This window comes from Varroa jacobsoni, unplaced genomic scaffold, assembly GCF_002532875.2.
Source record: "Varroa jacobsoni isolate VJ856 unplaced genomic scaffold, vjacob_1.0 scaffold_1189, whole genome shotgun sequence".
In the NCBI taxonomy this organism is placed as follows: domain Eukaryota; kingdom Metazoa; phylum Arthropoda; class Arachnida; order Mesostigmata; family Varroidae; genus Varroa; species Varroa jacobsoni.
Window position 1 is genome coordinate 25,561 of NW_019214091.1, and position 21,432 is coordinate 46,992.

Below are 21,432 nucleotides of genomic sequence, written 5' to 3' on the forward strand. Positions count from 1 at the left end.
AAACGTAGCACAGATTAAATGAAGGACGCGTGGAGAATTTAGACTTGATCGCCATAGGAAACGTCGTGGAGTTGCCGGTGACGACCTAGAACAAAATTGATACGTTATCGCCGTCCTCTACATTTTAAGGAAGCCCTTGACATTGGATTCTGTTATAGCTTCATCGCGGAGCAAGATGTATGAACTCTCCACCCTATTGCTATGTATATGTCCTAGCGCTTGATCTTCGTCTAACAGTCAAAATAGATTCAGGCTGCCTCCCTTATATGTATCACCCAATTTCTTTATCGTTCCATAATGATTTTAATTTTCCACATTACTAGAACGCCATATCAGTGCTTTCACAGTGTACCTGAAACTCCCAAAATCGGACCCCATAGATTTCTTGAGTCACGACACACTTTACAAGTTCCTTGAGACCCATCATAAGAGTTTAAAGGTGATCATCACGATTCTTTTAGATTAGACACTGCGTCAGCTAGCTCGTGAGCTTTTTCCACTTTGCCTGTCAGAAACTGTTGCGTGGGCCCGCGTATTACACAATGTGATCCACTTGTGTAATCCATAAAGATAATGGCAACAAAATGGCGAACAGTGAATTCGATTTAGCGGACTGAAGACCTTTTCTAGCGTACTTGACTTCACGTTTTACATGTGCACATCAGTGCCCTGATCCCTCACTAGTTATAACATTCAATGCTTATTATTATCAGCGTTACAACGATTGGAAACTGACGTTGACTTCTGATCTATTGTCAGAGACAAGCAAGCACCAACGAGTAATAAACTTTAAACTGCCAAGCTGCTTTAATGAGGGTTAACGAAGATAACTTCGACACTTTTTCTAGTTGAAACATACCCGGCAGATTGCCAGTAAGCCTGTTCGACATGATTTGACACTCATGTTGATTGATCTATATGTAGAAACTTTTCCAGAATTATGAACGTGCGAATAGAATATGACCTAAATGGATGACCTGTGTATGTAATTCAATGGACGATCTACTAGCATGCACATAACAGTCGGAACCATTAGTAGTTATTAACGAAATATGAAAGAATATTGATATACATTTTTTTTCCGTATCTGTGCGTATTTATATACGTCAAATATCGGGTTAAGGAAGCGTACGATAATGAACCAAAATCGTCGTGTTTCGATCATTTTTTGTTTACGCATATATTCAAGGATATCTAACCCAGATGTAATAATTTCGGCCAGAATGATGAGTCTACAGTGTGATAGTGATGCGGTTTGGAAACTTCGGAAAAAAAATGTTATGAACAACGTCCCCTGAAAACAAACAGCGTTACATTTTACGTTCAGACATGACGAAAAACCGCTTACGATAAATGTATGTTGCAACAACTCAATACTCAACGCGGCCGGCCTGATTTTGCATATACTTGACATAGAGTTCCATTTATGTCGTTGTGTTTAACTGGAGCCTACGTGACCGCACGTCTTATTATAATTAACCTGTACCGATAACAAAGTTATCAGTCGTGTTAAAAGAGGTGTAAAAGTGCTCGCATAGTTTGAACTGGACGGTGGAAGTAATATATGATGGAATCTCAGTAAATTTTAGAGTAAAGCTTAACTTAGGCAGATGTATGGTTCGCCCCTCGGCCCCCACTTAGTTGACCTCGGAAAGGCACATCGAACGTTGTTCGATATAGTTGTATATACTATGAGGAAAAAATGTATATGTATTATAGAATTAGTTTTCTTGTGCGAAATTCAAGTCTTATAAGGCTATGTAAATTGTCCTATGATAAATTCACACTGGGTGAAATAGGACAACCTTGAACTTTCTAAGACTGGCGGTGCAGCGTGACCTGATTCGTAAAACCCAGCCGAATCCGGATAGTATCAAAGCTTCGATTTAAATCTGAGATTAGACCAGTAAAACCATAGCCAGGTTTCGCAGTGGGGTCGGTTTCCATTTCTCTATAAATCACCAAATTATTTGTCATAGCACGACTAAGACGGTGACTGTCAACTGACTAAGGTATCATTTTATTAACCTTGTTCTTTTCGTTTAAAATTTTATATTGGCAAATTCAAAGTAATAGAATTTCATACGTGCCTAGCACGAACAAAGGTCATTAGTTTGTTTTTTATGGATCGTTTAAATCTCAGGTCCGAATACGACTTAATTGTTCTTCAACACGATAAACTCCACCCAGTCAGAGGTGTACCTGATCGATAGTAAACAAAGGCTAGAAAAACTATTACATCGGCTGACCGGGCAATGCATGTGTGCCCCACTCAGACTAAAAATCTTATGCGATCTAATGAGTGCTGAAATCATCCGAATCGAGCCGTTCACCGTCGATAATCAAATCTGCTATAAAACGATTTCGGTTTGTACCCCTTTGTATAGGATTGGGCTTTCTAGACCGAGTTGCCGTTCATCCATGTGGGAATACTCAGAAAGTCTTCAGTGGCTTCTCAGAAACTATCGTATTTGCGCTGTTCGCACACGAGCAAATAACGCGTATGAAAAAAGACACGAACGGGTTAAGATGTCAACGTACTGTCACTATTAGTTAAAAGGAAACCCTACAATTATTACAATTTAACGCTTGAATTACGATGATAATTTTAACTGAAGTGATTAAAAACTAAATCTACTAGAAAATTTGAAAGTCACCTGTTTCAGACTAGTACCCCCCATTTATCCATTAAAATCGCACGTAAACATTTAGGTTCTCGAAAAATCTAGAAAACATTGATATATATTTTTTAAACTCTTACCTTTTTTCGTACGAGACAATTATTGAACTCCATGACAAGTACCGAGCACTTTTTTCAAATTTGGAAGCACGTTTGATGAAGAGCTCGAGAAATAAAACATCTTTTCGATGATATGCTTAACCGCTATTCAGAAAACGTAACCTAGGCGTAAAGCCGATCCCTCCCAGACAGATTTTTTTTTCATCTTAGAGCTTTGCTAGATCCGCCGAGAACATTAATGCCGTCTTTGGTGTGATTAAGTTATACAGTTAGAAGTTCTTAACAATATAACTTTGAATTGGACGAGGATTTGATTCCTCTCCATGCTGAAGCTACATCACGAATCTTTTTAGAAATGATTATTTAATTTGATGCAGATCGCGTAGGCTTACTACTGGGAATCAAAATTTTTGCTGCCGTTAAATGTCGTTCAGATTCAATAGTTGATCAAGAAGATCTCTACCAACTGCTGTACGTGCTGCGATGAATCATAATGAAGCATTGAAGTAGCTGTCGAGTGTAGGAGAGGCGCCCTCTATGTGAGCTTGATAGATCGTGATATAAAGATAGATTAGATTTTTGTGACAAGGATGAAATCCGTTGTCAGTGCAACGACTGTTTGAGATACATTTTTAGTTAAATCATTATAGCATACTTCCCTTAGGTTCTCGGCGTATCGATGCAGTGACCGACGGCAAACGTGCAGCCATAACGATCCTGATCGTCCTTGTACCTTCTATCAAACGATACGTTTGTTCGGAAGATTTGCATTCTCTCGTAGAATGCGATGCAAATTGCCCTTGAAATGTACACTGAGAACATTTCGAAATCAGCATCTCCTTTGACAGGCCTAACCTTAAGCACAGCTGCCTTGTCATAAGTTAGCGCGAGTTATCTGAACGTAGTAATTTCTCTAAAAAGCGATAACAAGGCGACCTCTAGAAGCTCTGAATTCTTCTTCTCTCGAAAATGAACAGATTTTCATTTTTAACTCGTACGGTCCTGGATGAATAGCGCACCGTTATAGATTTCTTGTTCTATCTACAGTTACCCGGTTGGCTGATAAACGCAATCATCAAAACATAGGGACGCTTTGGTGTGTTTTTTTTTGATCGAACGCATGTTTTTGTCACATGTATTATAATACATACACATACATACTTCAAACGGCCTTTAGGCGGCCCGCTGACAGAATAGTGAGAGGTTTGCTAACGAAAAAACGTAACAATTTTTTACGACCATTTTTACATTGTGATTGGTTTGCTATTGGCGTATCTATTGTTATTTATATAGGCGAACATGTTGCTCAGTGATGAATTGACACGTCACAATGAAGGTGTACAGTAGATGCAACTCGAATACCATTGAATACGCAATCTTTTCGGGTCAGACCAAGAGTCAATACCGTTACGACGTTCCAATCAAAACGTTTGAACAGATATTTGACGTCGTGTACAAAGATACATACGTTTCTATGCAAGAACTAAAATTTAACTTCAAAACTTTTGGTCCCGTCTCAGCAGCTGGCGACGCGAATACTTTACGCGAACTCAATGAATATTTTAAAGAATCGGCCAACACTTTCTCCCTGGAAGAACTGTATTCAACGAAGATAACACTATTTTGTTTAGATGAGCTTTATTGAATGGCCACATTTTATGGCCGACTGTAAACGTGTGGTTTTCAACGACTTCGTTCATAGAATTTCTGACGCAAAACCATCCTTTATCGTTAACAAATATTAATAAACGTCTTTACGCAAACGTTCTAAGAAACAGTAAATGTGGTCATTAGTCCTTTCTAAGAAACTGTGTGTTGATAAATGCCTTCGATGAGACGCACGGCCGACAAAACGTTTGATTTGGGTTTACATTAGGTTTTAGTTGATGTATCCTTAATTTAATTCGAGTTAATATTGCATACATTCTGTTATGCACAGACGAAGGAACAGGCAGCTGTCCTTGAATGACATAGATATTATGCCTAATCTAGTCCTAATAACGAATTCCAAACAAGTAAAGTACCCTAAAATCGTGTACGTATGCCTATAATACCTAGATTGCTAGAAAACGTTTGCTCTAATAGTTAGTTAGCCTAATTTGCCTGATTAACGCTAGGACAAAGAGGACTATTAAATGGTTCGAGTATAAAGGTTCGATACGCAAGCACCGTTTTCTTGACGTGATAATTTCACTATGTTATCTTATGTGAGACATTCCGCTCTACACTGGGTTATTCTAGAAACACACATACGAGCATAGTGGCACAATTTAGATATTGACCCTTTCTTCATCGCTTATTATCTTATATATAAGAATAACATTTTGGTACATTGAGCGGTGACCACGCCTTTTAATGAACGATTGCACAACTTCATGCAGTACAAAAAACATGAATGGATTCTTCTGAGAGATTAGTTTTACAATAACCCTGTTGTATTGTTCTGCAAAGCAAGAATGATTATTAATAACTCTCGGCTCTGGGACACACCGCACTCTTCTAGAGCAGAGGCATCTTCTTTGTATGAGAAGAAGCTATAGGTTGGGCCTGGGCCGGGGCCACGGGTTCAGATAGAGAAAACGTGGCTGCGCCGATAACTTTCGGTGTCCACACTGATGCGGCCAGCCATTTGCTATCAATGGACATGCCAATGTATGACGGCTCGTACCTCCGAGCAACTGTGTTAAGAAACAGAATATGAAGAGTTGCTAAAGCACTTAGCTCTCACTGGGCTAAACAATGGTCGGGTTGGGTAATCATCAACTAATAGCGAAAGACAGAATCTAAAAAGTTCTAGCTGTTGTTTGTCATAGTCGATAAAGAACAATTGTCTACTGATAATTAGCACGGCATGGATGTGCGGTAAAATGCACTCAAATATATTGTAATGTACGGCAATGAGGTCAAAACTCCCGTGGGAGCGGAGCCCGCAACAAATCCTGTTAGCCGATTTGTGCGTGTCGTAATTCGGTTCTGCCATCTAAATTGACCGCAAGGGATCGGAGCTCATTTTGCTGATTCCTAGTAGTGCGAATAACACGGAGTTGACGCCCGAAAACTAGTCTAAGTTACTGAAATAAAGCTAGATAACTTACAAATGTCACACAGATGCCGTTTATCTGTAACATATATTACTATTTATAATATTATGTATTGTTCAACGTAAAACTTAATGACTATACATGAATATGTATGCATGATCAACTGTGATCCGTGGTCCAATACGTTATTACGCATGATTTTTTCATCTCCTGTCTGTTCTATTCAAGCTCTTTATCATCCTAGCAAATGATTAGACACCAGAGAAGACACAAGAAGCATTATATCAGATAAGGTGTTTGATATGCTTCTACGCACGTGTTACATGTAGCATAACAATACTTGTCAAGGACCGTCCGCGTCCAAAAAAAGGCGAAACTCCTGCATAATAATAATACTAATACATAACAATTATAAATTAAAATGATATAATTCGTATCATAAATACTCGAAATTTATCGTTTTCACTGTAGTAACGGCTGCTCGTTCCGGTAACGCGCTCCCGGTAAAGTTCTCACCGACTCCACGTCTTCTTCTAAAAGATGTTATCTTCTGTTGCTCGGCAAGCCACCAGATCTGCCTTTGGCTTGACATACTAACTCCCATGGCCAGCTGCTTCGTCTAAAATTTTGTCGCAGTACCTGCTAGGGCTGTTGTTCTACTACTACGGAGCGTCATCAATAATAACATCCACAGCAACAATGGTCCCCACAGGACAACTGGCTGTTGTATTCAACGAGGTCGTGCGATGACAGGTTGGCCGTACCCGTGGTAAATAGCGACATTATTATGGGACGGGAAGTGATGACGCCTCCGTGTGCCAGTCGCTGCGTTCGGCTGGTGTTTGTTGATAACTTAGCTGGCAGGAGGTAAAGCGTCTGCTTTGCATGTCATCATTGCATCTGTTTCGTATATGCCCGCGCAGAAGAAATTGTGTTCTTTATGATAGACAGCATTTCGTCTATCTCGGATGAATCCCCGGGTCGCTTCATTTTCTTCACATCACACACCACACACAAGAAGTGGGAATACTTCTTCAGAGACAGAACGTCTTGTGTGTGCTGCTAGTGGTTGTCTTACTACTGTCGATGAGAGAGCTGCATAAACACGACCTCACCGATAGAGATGTATCAGATTGCCGTACCCTGAGTAGTTATTCCGGATCAGCACGTTCAATTCATTTGCTTGCACTTTGTTTGAAAACTACACTGTTGTTTTTTCATTTGTAGCCTTTAGCCAGTGTTGGAGGTTCTAATGGTAGTTTAGTGGGGATAACTGTTGACCCACAAACCTGATGATCTAAAGGTAGAAAATTTACAAAGCGCTGGCTGACTTGTTTGGAGGCGAGGGTTCGTGCAATGGCTAATTTAGCTAAAACACGTCCTTGTATAAATGTGTCATGAGTATATGTCAACTGGTTTGAATCTTACCCATGTTGGCATATGTATACGTAGGCGGATACCGGAGAGCTGAGTCGTGCTTGATAGATTTTTTTCGGCTTCATAACGTTGATAGCCCTTTTCGGCTACCACCGGTATATTATGAAGAACATGTAACAACAATTACAAGGTTCATAGAAGTATGTGTCGTTAACTGCCATGACAAATGTGCTCACCTTTCTTCGTGCCGGTTACGATCAGAGTCATGTCTACATTGATTTAACAGCTGCAAATTGATCGATCGGGACCGAACGCATCATTCCAGTAGCGAACTTGGTTGATTATGGATCATGCGAATACAGAGTGAAGGTCTTCCAATTATGTCTATACCGTGCTTTATCATTATTACTTCCAAATAGAATTTTAATTCCCGAGCTTCTTGCCGTATGGATTGCCCATTTTGATTTCGCATTTACCATCCGAAGATAGCGTTCGGCTTGTTGCTATAGCAGTGCAAAGTAATCCTGACACGCTGCTCATTGGCTCGATTCGGCTGAATACTCCTCACTGACTGATTACCAAATACATGCTCTTACGACACTCAACAAGAGATGATACTATCAAACCGTTCAAAACTCATTGTTTATAGGTATCTTAGAGCTTAAAAGTGGTCCCAAATTGATTAGCTAAATGAAGTTTTGAAAAGGAAAAATCAAGTTACGTCATTCGTTCGTTGCAAAGGTGATCGTTTATGACGCTCTTCAACTGATGGAATTATCGACGCTACCTAGCTATAAGCTTAACGGTAAAGATATGGAACTGCACTGGACTCTGCGTTGGCATTTGGAAGCGTGTTTTCCTATAAACATTGCCATCGCAAGCTTACACAGGAGTTAAGTATAATAGAGTGAAGAGTTCGGTACCTCGGATAGCAGATACCAGCCAGCTAATCCAGCGGTCCGCTCTCTCCTGCTAACCACCAATAATCGATACCATATGCTTCGGCTCTTCACTGGGCCCCATTGGGATACGTTGACTGCTGCGAGATTCGGTTCCTATCTGTTTTTATCGGGTTTGTTTACGGTTTTCTCGTCGTCTGCAACTAACTACTGCCCCACAACTAGCAGCTCTATCAAGGAAAGTAGCAAAGCTAGTTAAGCATCATTAACAGGGCGTCTATAAGGCCTAATATCAGATCGGAGTTTGTTATTGTCGTTGTTGCAGCTGCTGCAGTTGCGGTCATCAGCGATGCAGTTACCGGGCAGCATATTCCCCTTTGTTGTCCGCCCACACATCATCTTTTGTGGCAATCGCTTTACAATGCGCAATTATGCTGACAACAACAGCAGTAGACGGCTAACGACGAATATATCCTGGCCGGCGCCCGACTCACACAGCCCGGACCACCTACTTGAACCACGTCTACGACCCAGACCCAAAAGACAAAATGCGAACGGCAAAATAAAAAACCTGTAGATTCCTGCAGCAACAGTGAGGCGACCGAACGGCCAGGGCGAGCAAACCGATGTATGCAGTGTAATTCAGACATTGTTACTGTTGTTATGAGAACAGCGGAGGCAGCAGCAACTATTGTTGTTTGTTGGTCAATAAGCAACCCTCAAACAAATGGCCTATATGTCACATATATTTGGGTCGTTCACCGCGACATATAGAAGAGCTAAAAGACGAAAGAGCACACGTTCACTCTGGTTGGAATCAGAAGAAAAATACTGGAAGGCACGGGATAGCTTGTGTTATTCGTTATAGGCAATGAACGCCGGCGTTAATATGAGGTTGGTCTAAGGAAACGTGGTAGTACCGGTAAACTGCCCCCACCGAACGATGAAAGTTCTGACCATTATATACAACAAAATTACGTTCAGTTCCCAAAGCAATGATCCGCATTAACTAGTTGCCCTTTTAGTATACGTAAGCAATGTCAGTCGGTAGAACTATGTTCACCAATTCAATGACGTGTGATAGATCTTAAGCCGTCAATGAATAGCAAAGGTATAAAGCACCTATGACTTTGTACTGCTCTACCCACTACCAGATCTTTTACTTACGAAGAAGTAATAGGTGCGTGGGCGACTAAAAAACACAAAAATGGGTCATATAATGCCGTTAAAGTATTGGAAGAGCAACTAATTGTCTCCTCCGAGACTTTTCTGACTAAGCAAACGTTAGACAATGCGCGTAGAGTAGCAACGGCTTCCCGTGCCGTTTATATCCTAGTAGTTAATGAACATGCTTATCAATCTCGTACTTAACATCTTGTTAAATGCCTCTGCACAGCATCGTTGAGCCTTTAACCGCCAAGATATTTGGATTTCTGCGCACGTCACATTTATATGGTAATATATATAGTATATAGAAAGGATTCACTTCTAGGCCAGAATTTTACAATTATTTTACGTGCTGTAGTCGTTGTTATTCTTCTCAGGCTTACGGATACGCGGTGTATGTGTGCATGTATCTGCGCTCCATATCTTTTTGAATAAGCTTACATGTCGTGAGATTTTATTATATAAAAAAAAACCTGATCATTTCAGTCACTCTTTGTTCTGGGTTCTTTCCATCCTGGCGTCGAGAAAGGACTCTATCGTGAGACACTTGACGTACGGACAGTCTATAGCATTAAAACTATATCGATAATCATCAGATTCCGAATAATCTGGTTTAGTCTGCGTAAACTGTTTGATGAGAATTCTTTCTGTACATACGATGAAGTGTCATAAACGCCGTTTTCACTGCTCTTTTTGATTTACCTCCCCCCACATACGGAAATGTAAGACGAGGGCTCGATCGACACTTAAATATTCCGCAAACGCTTTTACCACGAGCTTTCTACCCACGCCGATGCTAACCACTCGGAGTGGAATTAATCTTGCTCTATCGCTATTTTGTTTCGCAGTCGCGGCATGAACGCGCCTGTTCTTGCGATTCTATTTTCCCTATTCTTTTACCTCATGGAAAATACAATGTCCCGCGTGTGATACGCTTCAGCAGCGCCGATCGGTTGGTGGAAATTGTTTGGCGACTCGGTTTGTCGCCTAAATTAAGGCCACAATGGATACAAGCAATTTCATAGTGTGTAGCTGCCATAGATGTTTGTTAGACGACGTTACATCTCCAACGGGATTGCTACGGGTCTCGTCGCTGGCTAAGGGTCCAGGCGGCGTTTCCAGCCTTCATCTTGCAGGACAAACCCATCCGCGCTTGAATCTGCGTAGATCGTCGCAGACCAAGCATGTATGCCGATATCTTCAAGCTAAATTAGGCTAACTGGAAACGTCTGGACAATAGGATAACAAGGGAAGAAACAACGAATATAGTAAAAACAATGACGAAGACGTTGACTGCGTTACATATATAATCAATTATTATAATCAACCTAAAATCCAAACTAACAATCCAACTAGATCGACAACCTCAGCGGCTAATGTTCCATCCAGTGGCTTTGTCGTGTGACGATTTCGCCTAAGAGTGCATTTCGGATATGATCGTGTTCACATCTTTCATTGTACGTAGCCACAATCAATTAACCATAGCTAGAAATTGGGTAATTAAAGACATGAAAGGCATGATCGAAAATGATAAAGCAGGCTAAGAAGCGAAACAAATACATGTCATTTGTATTACTAGCTGATGTTTGTAAAGAGAAAATGCGTTCACTGCATTGCCACCAAGTCTGACATGAGTTCTATAAGTAAACTTCTTACATTTTTTCCACTTATCTAAAATATTAATGGCACACCGAACCGTGTTGTTGTGTACATACTTTTACGTTTTCGAAGCAGTAATTAAAATGCAGCTCTACCCTTTTGACGAACCTGTGACAACTATCACAATCATAAATGGCGCTTTAATGATTCAATTTTTTCCGTTGGAGCATTAGTCGAACGTGGGTATACACCCAATGCCCATCACATACCAGTTGAGTAGGCTGAAGCTGCCTGACCTAACAAAATGTCAGCAACAATGACAGCATCAGACCCTGTCCGTCGGTGGCGCCGTCTACAACGACAGCTACAAAGGGAAGTAACTTTCAGTATGGAAACACCGCCACGGTAATATCTGTTGGCGAGTTCGGACCACAGTAGCGGCGATGGTGTGATCGGCAGAAGTGGAAAAAGGCGGCAATAGCCTCCTTGTGAATCCAGCGTTTAGTGCCCGCGATCGACTTCGCTATCAGTACGGGCTGCTTTTGCTGCTGGAGTTAGGCAAGGAAGTTACGTTGCAATTTACACCTTGAACAGCACCGCCGAAATCGGCAGCTATAGCAGACGACACTCATATCACTATTCTCGTTCTTACTGCTGCCTGAATGTTGCGATCGCATAGGGTATCATTGACTTCAGCCTCGGTATTGATAATGGTTGTATCAGCAACGATGCAATTTAGCCGGATGCCACCCCTAGTACAAAGGGAAGGTTAGGTCACTCGTCCTTGTACAACATTTTGTTAGTCGCTATTTTTTCCATCCGATTCTATTCATTCGCTGTGTTCACATACGGTATTTGGGAGCCGATGTGGTTAATACTGCGCCAGTCGGCCTTGCTTCTTGGAGGAATGTTCCACCGGTGGAGGCATGCGACCCCTATAGGACAAACGGTATTCGACGTAACGGAATTCCGATCGAGTTCATCGTTAATTACGGCCGGTGTCCTCGACAGCTGCTGAACTGATTTCGTCCTCCTTCTTTGGGCTCGTCTACATAGAAACATAGTGTCCATGCTCGGCTAATTTTTAGAAGCAATACTGGTCGACGACTGTATGACGGACGTCAGCTCTCTGTTTTTATTTTCGATCATCTTTTTACATTTTTCGGTCTATTTAAAAAATAGTTACATTATGGATACTTTTCTTTTAAATATTTTTCTATTTTTCGTTCTTTATTAGATCCGTTGAGTGGTAATTCTAATTTGGCAACAGCTATATAATTACCACTAGTTGACTAGATGTATATTTAGACGTCCCATGTTTGATGGCTGATAAATCCTTAAAGTTTGCGTTAGCCTCAACAGCGATAATAAATATAAAATAATTTTGTCTTTTGGCGTCGTTTAGTTCGACAAACCAAAGTAACGCTTCGCTTGATGGGAACACCCTCCGTGACGGACATCTCACTTTTGAACGAAGATCCAAAAATAAGTTTTATAGCCACCGGGCATATCGCCTCTAAACGCGTAATCCGATCGACGGGGCAATTGGTTTCCAGTTGTCCCTTTGTAGCGCACAAGCATAGCTTCACATTTGACTTATTTCTAGCTATCTTGATAAATGACCCGTCAAAATAGTGACAAATGGGTCTCTCTCTCTAGGGGCCCCGCTATGTCCTGCTTTCTATTAGCGATTCGATTTGAACTGATTTCATTTCTTTTCTTTCGCCCTACCGTTTGTCACCTCGTATATGGCTTGGGCGTCATTCACTCCAACAAACAGCGTACGCGTTTCTCCGCTACCACCGTCGTCGCCGCCGCCGCCACCACCAACGTTGTTGTTTGACAACTGTGACTTTCCGATATTGTTATTAGAACTGAATGAGCAGTGGATTTACGTGCGTGCTCACACTGATTCACCCTGCCACCAAACGTAGCCGTTACCGTGTCGCCCACATGAACCAACGTCATTTGAAGCCCGTACGTAGACTTCGCGTTCTGCAGCATGATTAACTGTGAAAGTAGTCGCTAATTTTTTTCTTCCGCGCTCAGCATGCTTGTTGGTCGGCGTTCCAATTGCGAAGACGGAATCGTAAAGAAAACGGAAACACCATGTAATAGTTATTAGCGTCGGGTGAGGCGGCGTTGGCGTTCGTGCTGCTTTGCACCTGTCACGGACCGCGTGATTCAGCAGTAGCCTAAGTATGAATGGACTTGGTCTACGCCTAGCGAACGCTAGCAGTATGACGGTATGGCTGTTGATACATGCCTTCATCCAACTATACCTAGCCTTTGGAAAGTTTTTGCAGGTCGCCAGTGCTCTCGCTGTGACCGCTAATGCTATAGGGTGTTTAGTCATAGATACCGTGCTTATGCAGAGACAAATTCAGGGGCAAATTCATAGGTACCACAAAACTAGAAAGACTGGTTCGAAGAGGAATTGTCGTTCCGGTATGACGTTGCCCGCCGGTTCGTTCTTCTACAGTAAAGAGCTTCCGCGGCCAAACGACGGCAATAGCAGTAGCTGCAAGAGCGTCCATTGTTTTATGCACCGCTGCTGCCGCTGCTGCTATTCACCCCCTCAAAATGAAAGCTTTTCTCCTGCATCAACCAAGAAGAAATCTTAACGCAGTCCGGCGTCGCCAATCGCTGACAGCGGCTCATACAAGTTTTCCCAGGACGGTGTACACGCGAAGTGCGCGACGTGTCATGGAAATATATGGAAACATACGCTTATGTTGCCTGTGTGAATGCTTTGTGTGTGACGTCAGTATTTTTGACGACGGAAAATTAGCGTACGGAAAATCACTAACAGGTTTGACTGATGATGAATATCATGTAATGAGTATGGTAAGCCATAGCGGAAATCGGCTGTCTACATTTCTTCGTGTTGCATTTCGTTTCTCTGCAGTAGCTGCAGTTGCAACAGCAGACATAAGAAAAAAAAGGTATTGTGAAGCTCAATGAAGTCGCTGAAGTATGTGAAAATGGGGTACTAAGACAGTGATGACAGGAAACTCACCGTGTATTTAATGAATTTCCAGATCAGGATAATGAATGATTTGCAGGACAAATTTATAGTTAGCTAAATGATTATAAAATACGATTTGGGGTTGGTGTTTCCGGGGGGTCGGCATTACTAACGGAAATGCTTGTATGGACATATTGTTTAAATGCGCAATTAATTAGACATTGAAAAAAAAACTTATGTTTGTTTTCACTTATGTTACACTTATGTTTTTAAAAGTCCGTAAGTAACTGTATGGACCAATATGACAGCTGATAGCAATGAGCAGGCCACCTTTTAATGACCGAGCAGTTCACACATTCAGTTGCCCGTAACGTTCTTGAGACTTGAATAAGCAGAAAGCAATAGTTTAAACCAGTGTGTCGAAAACTGTATCGGCAGCAACTACAAAGTAAACAAAGTTTTGTCTACTCTGTAATGTAACTTGAAACTTTTGAGCTCTCTCTAACATAAACATAGCATATTTTCGTGTGGATAATAACCTTAAAAACGAAATACCCACTATATAGTAAGTATGAATAAGTTAACGAAGTGTGTGCTCGACGTTTCACCATTCGGCAATAATATTGCTCGCGTCCAAAAATAGTTTCTACGATATCTCGGCCTTTGTCTGGAGTTAAATCCTATTACATGCAGTTGACATTGCTCCACGTTTAGGTTCAGCACTCGCCAAGGCTTGCTTTCGGCTACTTAATTAGCAACTTAGGAAGAATTATCAGAGATGTCCGGAAACTTAATAGAAGGAAGCCACTAAATGGTTGAACAAGGTATAGCGATTATAGTGGTAATGTTATGTAAAGATGGCACGAGGATATCCGTACGTCCCTATCTGCCTCGTCGTCTCTTTCAACTAAAGTCGCTAATGAAACGTGAATAGGTCGATCTATAATATCAGAAATCTACCCGTGGATGATTTGCCTCACTCAAACGAAGGTTATTACCTCATTGTCTATCGCCATTCTGGTGGTTAGCAGCTGTTTAGGCTTTGCTTTCCATACTTTCGACAATTTCTTTAATTAGCGTCTAACCTCCATTGCTTGTACCGGCTTGATTATCTCCCGCTTCCTCTATTTACCTTTATGCCTCATTAAATGCTGGCGCTACTAATTCTTCCTCGTCGAATGCAGCCCACCGCCCATTCGGCTTTGTCCTTAGCCCATTAAACATCTTTCGTATTGTAGTTAGTCGCGCTACTTCCGCAACGTATCCAGCGGACCGTGTGTATGCATTTTGTAATTTTCGCTCATTCCCTCAAAAACCCGTCACTGGTCCCAATCGAAGTGACTGTCATGAAAGGGTAAATACAAAGACATACAAATGCATAGATGAGCTAACAAATACCAACAGGAGCCTACTGCTACTTGAAGCTGAATTCGTTTTGCAAGCTTGCGTGTCGTAACAGGCCTTGGGCGGTACTATATCTTTCTTTGGGGTCTCTGACAAACGAAACGAAGGGAAGGATAAAACCTCTCCAATTGAGTACTACACACACATGTAGGATGCCCGACGACAAGAGGTGTTATTGTAGCGCGTAGAACAAGGAAACAGGAGAAGCCAACTAGGAAGACACATAATACAACAAGTAGGCAGGTGTATGCGCCTAAAATAGGAAAAGCAGAAACGCTTGTTACTGGAGCTCATCGACGCGGGCTTCGATACGGGAGAGAAAGTCGGTTTGGAGTGGCTTTGGGTGGACGCTAAAGAAATATCTACGCAGATCCGTTATGGTGTGAGGTGATATATGTCGCATAGCAACTTGTGCAGAAATGAGACCGGGATGTTTCATACGGCCCGCTTCTCAAGGCCTGTCACGGGTCGTTTGACTCTTGTTTTCAGCGTTGCTGCGTGCGCTGCATTCGATAATGATACATAACGTATAAGCTGACGGCGACGTTATGCCGGACTAGCATCGTAAGTCGTTATCGTATGGTTCGAAATGTCATTTTGCCATACGGGGTGGGTCGTCGCGGTCGGGTGCCGTCAGGAGCTTTTGGCCTGAAACATGAAACTGGAGCTAATCTAACACTGCACTCAGTAGTAAATCGAATCGACGTATCCATGCCGAGTAGATTGGCTGTATTTTTAGGGAGAGTTCCGACCAGGCGTCTGCTTTCCTGATATTGATTGTAAATTGTGGTAGAGCTTTTAATGTTTTCCCTTGAAGATAGCGTGGCACCAGCTGACACAGAGTATTGCCTCGAAAAAGAGTGAACTTTTATTTACTTCCGTATCGGTACGCATCTGAGAAACATACATCTGCATTGCAATGGAATTCATTTTACGAGGCAAATTTCCTCCTTATGTGCACATTTTATAAGGTAAGCAGCAGGTTCATGAAAACACTTGACTCGCGCAGTAGCCGATTGAGACCGAACGCGATTGTACACAGCGCTGTGATGAAAGCGGCTAACTAAAGCCAAGTTATTACCTTACATTTATCACAACAGTTATAATGCATTTGGCAATAATAAATGTAAGACAACATTGAGATCGTTGCGCCAGCACCAGGATTAATAAGCTTATTCCTGTCCTATTCAGTACCATCTTTGGGTTATTTTTTGGTTTTATCTTTTTATGGTTCTATTCAATTTAAACTTGAGAAAGTAAACAAGTTATAGCTTCGACGATTCAACGTATGTCCACGCGGTAACGATTCGCATACCATTGTAGGAGGCTGGTCACCGCGATTCAGCAGGTACGGTCCACAATCGATGTACGCGGCTGGATAATATAAGGAGGATAAACATAGCTAGCGAAAAAAAAAAAAAACTATCCAAATGTGAAGATTACGACCGATAGAAAACAGCCATCTGGGCTCTATCGAATTGCCTCTAGCTAGCCGACTAAACACTTACGACTTAAACGCCATTTGGCACGAACGCCAAAGAATAAGTTACCTCAAAATCGGTACCGCTAAACTTAGTGGCGTCATATATAGTTGCTTGACTTTCTTTTGTTCATTTTATTAGTAATAATGGCGGTATTTTATTTTCCGTGATCTAAACGTTGGAACACGTGAGGTAGTCTGGGTTCGAAGGCCGGCATGGATAGATATTGTTTCACATTAGAAGGTTAGCTGTCTAAAAAATGCTTACCGGAAAGCAGTATTGAATATAAAATTAACAAAAAGTAGTACTTCAACGTATGTCATAGAGCTCGTTTAAAACTCGCTGCAGTCATCGCAGCATTACTAAGTCCTCCGAATGGGTACAGAAACATCTGTTTGTGGGCTATTTAGTTTTCTCAAGTTGCTTAGAAGCGATGAACTTATCATCTTGTAAGCGTTGAACGATAAAGAGATATAGTCAGGGCTGTTTTGTTTGATCATTGTAAGTTCGCATTTAGGTGATTTGAGGCGACTATGGTGGATAATACCGTATCCTGTGCATGAAGTTTGTTAATGTATCCTGGCACAATTTTGCAGCCATCTAGATTCATAAAGCGTGCGTATATATATATATATATATATATATATATATAATGAACATTACACACACATAATATATATATATACTTACACATTAATATTATACACTACATTATATATATGTGTATATATTATAATGTAGTGTTTAACTGCTTCTCAAAGAAGTTTCTTTTGCTTTTTGCTGATTTCTTTGCTGCTACCCCCTTCGTTCTTATATGATTGCTTAAAAGTTAGCATAGCAGACCGATCGTGCCCTTTACAGATTAAGATACGGGGTTGCATAGCGCATTATGTCAATGATTTTATTCCGCTTTTAAAAAGTCAATCTGTGGACGAAAGTTGTGGTGCTATCGACTAAATCAGCCGTCTCCATCTTTCACGAGAGATCGTGTAAATCGAAGTTTATTCAACTTTAATATACACATATCTATCATATAATAATATAATTCACATGTCCTTGTTACAGTTCACTACTAGCACTCCGGCGTTGTATGAGTGCGAGAATGATAGCTGAGGTAAGGTGCGTGATCGCCAAAATTCAAAATGTCGGAATCGCTCTACACCCATGGTACTGCACTTGTAGTACACAGAGCACCGTAGATGTTGGACGTTTTGAGTGACCAAACACACATTTCCGTATACCTTAAAAAATTCTGTTGTTTGTTTAAAGGCACCACTGTATAGCCGCGTTGTTAATACAGTATAACGGTGAGTACACTCGTACAGATCAGTCGCCAGTGATGCGAAAGTGAAACAAACGACTCGAAGCGTACCGTATACTACAAGGCAAGCTTCCTCCCCATACAACCGTCAACTAGTGCTGTTAGTAATGTGGATGTAATTCTTCGATGAGTCAAAACACTTTTCATATTCAAGTTTATATATCATGCCAATGTCTAGTCTTCCCGATGCCCCTGTACGTGTTACAGTTTCATTTACAGTGTTGACCGCTAGAGGTTCCTACCTGTAGCATTTGTATACTAAGTCAATATATCGAGCTTGTCAACGTTAACGACTACCGTTATTGCAGCCACTTCCGGCGTCATCATAAAACAACTGCTCAATCACAATAACAAAAAAGCAGCTGCTGCTGCAGCAGCGGCAACAACATCTAAACTGCAATCGACATAAGAGGTGCGTTTGTCGTTTCGTATTTTCTCAGTCTTATATTTTGCCCCTCTTCTCGATTGCCGACCTATCCAAGGGATGGACATGATTATAACGATGGTAAAACTATGACTACTACACTATGCTACGCATTATCGGCATAAAACTGCCTTGTGTTAGACTGCTTCCTCAGTTACTGCTGCGTCTGCAACTCCCTTCCTTCCACGTGACATAACAACAATAACGATGAGAGTCGTTCCAGCTGAGCTGGAATTACAAGATTCAACCTACGACTATGACTTTGTTTTGTGGGACTTTTAATAGGCAATTGTGTTCAAGAATTATTAACCTTTCACCTCCGCCTGCCGGAGTACCTACCTGCTAGCGTCGGCAGGACCCAGCCCCTTGTTACACGCACTCGATGGATGCGTGATGGACAACAGCGTTGTGGAAAGTTCCCACGGCAACGACGCCAGCCGCCGCAGTAGTAATAACAATCATGACAAAAAAGAACAACAGGGACAATGTGACTATTAACATGACTGATAGCAGTAATTAATTTCGTAACAAAATTCAAATAAGGAGACAGTACACGAGATAAGGACGAATAATGATAAGACCATTTGACTGCTTGAGCTACGAGTTACCCTAGGCAATGCGTAATGGCAAATTCGTGGGAGGAAGAGATTTAACGTCCTACATAGAGATGCTGCCGAAGGTTGACGAAAAAGGAACTTCTTACTCCGTACGTGGTCGCGTCTGAGTCACGCACAAAACTAAACACAGTAGTAGGCAGTTGTGATAGCCATTTGTCAAAGCAATGCGTTGTTGTTGTTATAAAGAAGCGCACGTACTTAAGGTTCCTGAAAACCCCGTAGAAGTGACCTCAGTAAGGTTTAAATTAAGTATGGAGGTTCGTGAAAGTTGCACAGAAGGCTATTTCTGTTATTTTGCGAAATTTTATTAGAAATCAGTGGATGTTTTTGATATTCTAACTCGTTGCCAACTGGATTCTTCGAATTAGCGGCTAAAAAGGCAAATTTTTTACAAACTTGTTTGTTTGCCTCTTACACTTCGTATCTTTAGGACTTCCGGCCTGCTTTTTTCAAATAGCTTAGACCCTGGATTAAAGCAATAATCGAAGCGAACAGTAGTCACATTCAGTAAACGCATCTATGAGTGATCTTTCTGTCGGCACATGTAAAAATCTGTTCTCATTCCCTATGCGTGTTGTGGGCGAGTCTTAAACAGCGACACCGAGTCTTGTTCAATAAGAGACCTAGCCAGTAAGGCCACCGGACCTTCGACTTCGAATACGTTGCGTGTAGGGTTATTCATATAGGTCACACACGTTGGTTAAAAATTTCGTTCCAACATCTTCGGGTGCTTTATACATTAAGGGCGTCATCACATACTACTAATGCGGTTTTCGTCATCTAACGTAGTTTTTTTTTTGCAATAGATAAAAACGTATATCTAAGGCATTGCTAAACTTCGGGGTAATCATGATGCGGCCGCAAATCAGCATCAAGCAATTAAACCTATAACAATCTCATTTATCACCCGTTGTATATGGACTTTTACATCAGTTTGTAGCCCTTTTTCGTTAATCACGGATCCCAGGATAGCCAGTTCATACTTTAGCGGGTCCACGCAGGCTTATGCATTCGCTAAATATCTAGATAATTGTATATAGTTTTTCATGGTACTGAACGAAAACGACGTCAGTCACACTAGTTGGCAAAACAGTATCACGGATGAGTTATCGTTCATGAATGACTGTTTTAAAAAAGCGAAGGAACACTGCCAAAATCATAAATAATAATGGCTTTAATACAGTTTCTTCGGTAGTCGGTTAATATAATGTTCCATTGGTCCGAAATGGTTAAGTGGATTACAGGTAAACTACCACAGTTAAATCCAATTTACTTACCCGTAATTCATTCAGTTTGCCGGGAAGTTCCCACCTTGTTACGTTGTTCTCAAATTGCGATTTACTAAATGGCTATATGCCTCCGAGGTTTTCCTTTTTGCCAGTAATTCCAAAACACTATACTAGAACTGTCTCCTGCTTGCCCCAATATCTACGTGGGGCAATAATGAAAAAGATAATAAAAAAACCATTTATCTAAATAGAGAGTGCCACACGCCCCGTAATTTACATTCGACATATCGAAGTGTCGAACATGCATGTCCTATTTAAAATTCTCCCATTCTTCCATACTGCATTAATAGTAATCGCAACAAGTTTCGCTTTCGCTATTTGCGCAAGCATCCAAGTTCCGGATTCCAATATACCAAAGTTCCAAGCAAGTTCCGGATATAGGCCACTGATTACTAGTTTATTACTTTGGGTGCCTAGACGAACCGATGGGCAGCGATTGCCACCCACAGAAGCGTGCAGGCCCCACTTCACTGACTAGTACCATATATCTGGTGATAAGCTCTGAATACAGTATTACTGATATATTGCCTGTAGCCCTCATCAACTACTATATCAAATCACATATATGGGAATCTATGTATCTGCAAATCCGAGATAGCATGGATGAAGGCCTCCAAGTACAGGTCTGATCATATAGTTCAGACAGTATGCGGATAACCCTCTACCACAGATCATACGCTATACCTCGTGTGCTGCTAAGAGGAGCAGGTGGCTAGAGGAAAGGAAGACAAGTATATCTATCATGGCGGAAAACGAAAGGGGCAAAACAATAAAACATGTTAAGAAAAACGCAACGAAAACATATGAACAAATAAAGAAAAATCATGCTGTTAATAACGATGACAATACTGAGCAATGTATCCGTAAGACTCTTCACTGATGATGCAGTTGGAATGTTTCTATGGAAGAAAAAAGAATCTCCTTCGGGACACAACGCCGCGACATCAACAGGCCAAGCATTGTGGCTACAGATTTATTGTTTATAACCGCTAGTAAAAAATCATAATTTAATGTAAATATAGTTGGCATATGCATCGCTCGTTGTCGCAATCTTGCTTGACCTAACGCGTCGAATTTTCTGAAATTTTATACTTATTATGGTACA

The 21,432-nt window shown here is 41.3% G+C and overlaps 1 protein-coding gene across 1 annotated transcript in view; it reads left to right on the forward strand.

Annotated features, from left to right (window-relative positions):
• LOC111267445 (acetylcholinesterase-1) overlaps positions 1 to 21,432 on the forward strand; it is a 42,641-nt gene that overhangs the window by 20,120 nt on the left and 1,089 nt on the right. The gene's annotated exons all lie outside the window — the stretch shown is intronic.